At 39.8% G+C, this 7,311-nt stretch overlaps 1 pseudogene; it reads right to left on the bottom strand.

The window, feature by feature from the left end:
* LOC137849025 (kinesin-like protein KIF27) overlaps positions 1-6,996 on the bottom strand; it is a 28,684-nt pseudogene extending 21,688 nt beyond the window's left edge.
* Positions 6,997-7,311: the final 315 nt, after the last annotated feature.

Genomic DNA, 7,311 nt, shown 5'->3' on the forward strand with positions numbered 1-7,311 from the left:
GAATCAGTATCACTTTCCAGTTGTAGTAAGGCAAAACGAGATGCAGTGGTAGGGACTGAACTGATTAGAGCAGATTCCATTGCCATGTCTGAAATTCTAGGGAGCTGGCTTCTTTTAATTATCAGTTTCCTGGGAAAGTAGCACAGAAGGTAGAATGAAAACATTGTTTGATCAAACAAGCAATAATTCATATCATTAAACCACAGAAGTGTTTTTTTTTGGCTCAGAAAGCATAAGACAGGGCTGGAATTGGGGGAATGAGGGAGAAATCAAAAAGATACAGTATAATTTATTTATATTTTAACCGACTACACTGTATTACCTTAGGTAACTAAAGAAGAATTACATTAAAAAAAAAAAAAAAAAAAACTGTCTACCAAACACATTTTAGGCTAATACATTCGCTCTTGAGAGATTCATGTTCTGGGTGGAAATAGACACATAGAATAGAATAGAATAGAATAGAATAGAATAGAATAGAATAGAATAGAATAGAATAGAATAGAATAGAATAGAATAGAATAGAATAGAATAGAATAGAATAGAATAATTTAGTGCTTAAAAACTATTTCAGATGCCATCCCCAGAGCCTGACAAACACAATTTAAAAATGAAGTAGATAATACACATACGCAAGCTCCAGTTTGGGGTAAGCAGCCTTATCTCTTCTTTTACAAGAAGTTTAATTTTGTTTGCAATGCACTGGAGATTCAGCAAGCAGTTTTCTCCACAGGGAGGTGAACCCAGCATTTCAGCTGGTACCATCCACAAACATCAAGTTCACCTGTTCTTACATCAAGACACAGAGGATACGTTGGGAGGAGACAGAACTAAGTAACACTTATGCCTTCTGTTGTTGCCTGTAGCTAAAAGCAACATGTACATCCCTGGGGCACCATTCTAAAGATCAAATCATTTACCTAGCATTAAAGCTAGATCCTGGGTATATCTATGTTTGTCCAACTGCAGTTTTTCCATGCAGAGTTTGGTCAATTAGCAGAGTATTGAAAGTGATGATATCCATCTCTGATTACAAATTTCATAGAAAACAGACATCTAGATATGCTGACATATTATGACAGAGGTGTAGTGAGATAATACATACTTCTTGAAATTACTGTTCAAAAGGGATCTTTAGAGTTTGAAACAAGTTCTTGAGTTATCTGCTTAGATAACCTACAAATCTGTTCCTTATTAAGTACTATTACAAAAGAACATGAGACTCTGCAGAAGTTTCCACAGGCTCTCTTTACCACTTAACTCCAGAATTTCTCCAGTCCAAAATTGTATAGGTGCTCCATATATACTCAGGTATGTCAACATGCAACAATAGCATGGCAGAGACCATTCCCCAAAATAACGATTTAAAAGGAATATGTCATTTCACTTTTCAGAGATGAAAGAACCATGCTCTACTCTTAAGTTTACAGGAGACAAAAAGGTTACAGAAAAGAGCATTCTCGTCACACAAAGTTACTCAACTCCATTTCTCTCAAAAGAAGAGAAAATGAAGCTGGTCATCTTAGGAGAAAACGGCCATTGAGCTGTGAATCTACTTGATGCTGATATTCAGATTAGCTGATCAGACCACAACTATGTATCTAGAAAATACAGGTCAATCATATCTACATCATAAGTAATTCATATTTGTCACTCTTTAAATGACAGAACAGGATACATTTGGATTTTTGTGCAGACAAGACTGTGCACATATGCACACGTGTGCATACATTGACAAATATTTTAATGCTAAATAACTATATAGTTAACCAGCTGAGGAAATTAGTTAAAGTTGAGAGACTTCATGCTCTTACTAGCTGGACACAAAATATGTTGAAACTTGAAGCTCAGAGAAAAGATTACAGGTGCATCTTTACAGCAAGAAAAAGCACCAGATAAAAGTGCTCAGTCATGTTCCACAAGAACTTATGATGCTGGATGTTGCTCTAAAGCAGACAACACTCAAAGTTTTGTCTGCAGACTCCCTGCTGTGCTTGGCTTAAGAAAAAAAAAAGAACTATAGTATGACTCTTCAGTAAAAGCTTGGAATTTCTAGTCTCTCTCTGCTGTGGTGTATTTATAGTTAATGTAAACAGTACAACGGCACAACAGTCTTTATTTGTACAGTGGCAGCAGTGGCTAATGCTGCCAAATCCTTCTTTTTGCACATACAATCTGAAAACAATTACACATAGCTGAACCTCTACACAGGTACATAAAGTGGCTGCAAACTCCCTTCTTTCGTCTATAAATACACCAATATAAATACACCAATAAGTATACCTTTGCTGTCTTATCGTAGTTGGCATGCAATTAAGAGCCCAGCTGACAAGTACATTTAACAAGTACTACCCATGGAATTCTGCTGTTCCAATTCACTGAAATACTATAGTGACAACATGATATCAATTTACAAAACCTTATTCCTGAATTCGGTGTTTCTACATCATCATCATAATAATGGATGGCAATGAGTTTATAAAGTGAATTGCAAATACATGAGATTGCAGGTTATTTTCTAGTTGAGTCGCAGATAGTTGTTAACATCGCTAATTCAGTTGGTAGGACATTTCAATACTATTCATATTACAGCAGGATCAAATTATCCCACTTCTGCAACACCTAAAGATGGATCCAGTGATTCACCAAGGCCTAGCACCATGCCAGGCTTCATATTTTAGCACCACACCTACAATTCTGGCAGACCCATTTTATTAAGCACCTAGCACTTCAGTTTCAAAGTATGGCTCCCATTCCCCCTTCCCTGAAAAAACAATGGGCTGATACCTCAAAAGCTTTCAGCTAATTAGAGGTGCTTGCTAGCACCCTTTCAGAGGCTGGTATAGTTCCCCCCACCTCAGGAATTATGAGCAGTGTTATTCTGTATTGCTATAGAAATAACCAGCCGTAGAAAATTAAAAACACACTGGTGTAATTGAGCTTGAGGCTGTGTTTAAGGAAGCTTTTTGATCACAGAAAGAAAGTGTTCAAATATGATTCAAAGATCGAAGCCGAAATTCCTTTAAGTGGTATAGTCTTTATTGCAGCGCTGGATGATGCACAGGGGATCTCTCCACCTGTCGTGCATACCCAAGGTGGAAAGCAGTCTTGAATTTATACAATCAATCTATCAATATTCTACAAGCGCCTATACATATTCCTTACCTATCCCCGCCTTCCCTCGCTTCTCATGCTAATTAGCCTTTTGGCACCTTGCGCCTGCGTAGAGCCTCCCAAGAATTGTGGGCAGGGGTCTTTGGGACGTGGGCAGGGGTCTTTGGGAGGAAGACCCCGAGTCTTCCTCACAGTGTACTTTTCACCTTTGGTCAGGAATCTGCTGAGCTGGCATGTTTCTTAATTGCAAGCGCTGGTTGTTGCTAATTCTTCCATTTGTTGTATCTTTATAATGAATTCCAATGTCCAGTTTTGAGATTTATAGTCCTTCCATTTGTTTCTCTGTCTGTCTACCGCTTCCTTATCATGAGTTGCAGCGTCTTGTTTCGAGATATACAGTCCTTGTCTGGGGATTGTCCTTGCCTCCCCAATGCCTCCCCAATGCCTCCTTAATCAAATACCACAAGGAGTTTCATAATTCCACAGATCAAACTATGACCTGAAGCATCATTTCAACTTCTACAGTAGTTTTCAAGGAAGAGTTTTGAAGTGCGGTAAAATATTGGAAGTAAATAACAGCCTGTTGCCCAAACCCTATTTATCTGAACACAATATTCCCTACTACATAGGCTACAGGAAAAATCCGCATGAAGGTAAAAGGAAGCAAAGCCTGCTGGCAAGTATTTGAAATTGTTTCCATTTGTGTTATGTATTAACAAGAGCCATAGTCTTGAGAGAAGGCTTTCACTAATGTGTCAAGGAAGTAAGTAACCCCGTTACAAAAAGATCCCTCAATAATCCAACTTGCAACACCATCATGGCATGGATTGACAGCTCCCATAAATGACCCAGTTCCCAAACGTTCTGATCTGCATATCACTAGCAGGCTGTTAGTGCAACTCTCTGTGCAGTCTGCTCCAAGCAGTAAGAGTTGTGAACACAGCTCCTGCAGCCAAAAGTACCTGTTACTCAGATTCATGCATCACCAACAGAAGATGAGCATTATATACATGTACCATATAATTTTAAGGCAACATTATAGCAATGGTTATTTCTAGCAAGTAGTAATTTATTTATTTATTTATTTAGTGCTTTACTCATTTGTAGGTCATGCTTTTCTACAAACCATGTCAGCATACGTGAATGGATTATTTCAGATTTTTATATTAAAACAACAGATAAGACCAAGTCGGTCCCACTAATGACATGGAACACTGCTTTAGCATGTCTGATGCAGCAATTTGTAAGTACACAGAGCTTACTCCACCCTAAAGACTTGATAAACAAAGAGACATTTAGAAAGCTAAACTGTGAAATGACTGAAACAAAAGGGTGTATTTCTAGCTTCAGTTCCCTAAAGCATTTAAGTACTTCTCAGAAACAGAAGACAGGACAATGCCCTGAAGAGCTTCAGTCTAGTTTTAGACATGATGTAACAAAGCTAACTATGATAAAAGTAACATATCCAGTGTTTCAGTAACACCGAATCCCTTTTCTATGTTACCCACCTTAACCCACACTGCAGGTCAAATAGCTCTACTGTAAGCACTGCTGTAAGCCCCCAACACACATGTTAAGAGGAGCGTAATGCACACCCAGAAACTCAGTTGGAGCATCAGCAGCTTCCTGGTCTGCGTACAGCTTTTTATACATGCATGAATTTACAGTTAACTGGCAAATGTTCAAACACCACAAAGAAATGAGCAGCACATCACAATTTAGGACTCTAGGCTGACGTTAGGAGCAGACTTTCAAGCATTTGTGGAATAACCACATAGCTTTAAATACGGTGATCTACTGTTTCAAGGAAAATACGCTGAATAGCCCAAAAACACAACTCAGTTCCTCTTGAACCACTTCCATCTTCAACTAAACTAATAAAGCCACAGATTTCCAAGAACTTTGAAAAGAGCATCTTCCCACACGCTGTCTCCTTGTGTCTATTACTAACATGCTTATTTGCCACCATCTATCATCGAAACACGTGCTCAGCTAACACCTAAAGTACTGACTGTACTAACTCACCACTGTGTCTCTTATTTTTTTCCTTCATCTTCTGAGATTTGATTTCCTCAAGTGTTTTTATTCCAAAATTCAGATTGCCCTCTGAAAATAGGAAACAGTTCATGAGACTGGCTTAGAGGCACTCACTGAGGACCACAGCTCCTCAGGCTTCTTAGCGCTCAGCAACTTTCTGAAGTATTTAGAATAAAGCCTGGCAACACTCCTCACAAGTGAAAGAGCCAGAGAACCAAGGGCATTTTGCCCCTCCTTTCATCCTTCAGGCTTAAAAATGTAGTTTTAATTTTAATCCATTTACACGATATTAGATCCCTCTATCGTTAGATATGGCTTATCAACAGTGGTTGCAAGGCTGCACGTGCAGCCATTTCAACTCCACGCTGTGGCCCTGTTTTGTTCTCCAAAAGTAAAGAAAAGGAGTTCACCTTTCTGACCCAATGGGCACATGATGGTATTCATGGCAGAAATGAGATCATGGAAATAACCGAGTCCATTCAGCACCCCTACATTTTGTTGTGTTTTTACACCACACTGCTTTTGAGTTAACTGTCAAGTTCTTCTGATTTATCCTACTAAGGTGCTGGAATACCTTGTTTAGTAGCAGTAGAACTGCCTTTGCGAGTGGAAATCACCCGTAATCCATTTTTGCCTTCCACAGCTGGTTGCTGGACGGGAGTTTTAGTTTCTTCTTCCTCAGAAAGTTGGTCTGAAGGGGAAAAATCTATTCAGTTATGCATAGACCAGATTGTTCATGATTACGTAGCTCATGCAGTGACACTTCAGCCCATGCTTCATATAAAAAACTTTGTTGCTCTTTTGTTTTGTTTTGTTTTTTAAAGAGCTACATTGACCTGATGAACTCCTAAGTAGAATACACTAGGACAAAACATCTAGGACTCTAGATTCTCTCTGCAGCTTTAAGTACTACACAACACATTGCTCTTCAGACAGAAAAAAGAAATTTCCTTCCTAGTTTCACATAGAACTTTACACAACAGACCAGCTAAAGCCAGGAGTGGTTCTAAGCTTTCCTCCAACGTTTCAGGTTCTGTCCACTGACTGCCAGACAAAGCCACCAGTGACCTGGCCACACTGCCTGCCCTATCGCTAGTCAGACCTCAGGTCATCTGTGATTTCTACATTCCTTTACAGCACAGATTCCTTCAAGAACCAAAGATTTACACAATCATTTACAGCACAAATTCCTTCCAAGAACCAAAACATGCTCACCATCATCATCTTCATCATCATCTGCAGCATTGATTACAACTGGAGGGTGTGTAGGGCTTGGGACATTTTCAGAGTTTTCCACTTTCATCACCCCCTTAGCTGTGGAGAGGGATTTGACTGGACAGAAAGTTTGTTTTGCTGCAGTGACATCTGAGCCACTTTCAAAGCATCGTCCGCGGACTCAGGCGGACTTGGCAGTGTAGCTAGAGGAAGAGGAGGATCATCGGTAATATGACAGTTTAAAACTTTGACCACAATTTAGCAAAGAGGTGGTAGGAAAGGCAGATAACCCGCACAGACAATGAATTCATCATCTCCTTTTGCCTATCCCATCACTGTTTACACCGTCAACAATGACTTCCCTTCGAACAACAACACATCTCCCTACCACCCAGCAAAAGATGAAACAACAGGAAGCAAACTGCAAGGCAAACATCACACAAAGCCAAGAGAAGCTGAGCACGAAAGCAGAAAACAAACACCAGCAGTACACTCGGTGCAGTACACCTATGACTGCAGACCTTTTCCTGTACTCACAAATGAACAGTTACCTGATGCCCCCTACAGGATTGGCACCCACTAAGTAATACTCCAAATTAAGTCTTCAGCGCTTCAAGAAAAAGGACCTAAACTCACTCTTGCTTGGTGGGAAGAATTGTCCACCGATGTAACGTCCCTTTGCATGATGAAAAGCACAGTTGGCTTTCTGACAGCCTCCCGTCTGGTTCTCCCAGTAGCAAGGAATCTCACTGCACTTTTTCTGAAGACAGAAAGAAAGAAAAGCTCGTGATAACATGCACCTGAGGCTTGCAAAGAGATGCGCAGCTCCAGATCATGACAGCTGTCACAACACAGTGCTGAAACATCATTCCAAAGGTCAGTTTCTCAGTTCAGTGGAGTATTTCTGGGCATATTCACAAAGTTTGCATAAGCTGGAACCACTAT

This window comes from Anas acuta, unplaced genomic scaffold (assembly GCF_963932015.1).
Source record: "Anas acuta unplaced genomic scaffold, bAnaAcu1.1 SCAFFOLD_51, whole genome shotgun sequence".
In the NCBI taxonomy this organism is placed as follows: Eukaryota; Metazoa; Chordata; class Aves; order Anseriformes; family Anatidae; genus Anas; species Anas acuta.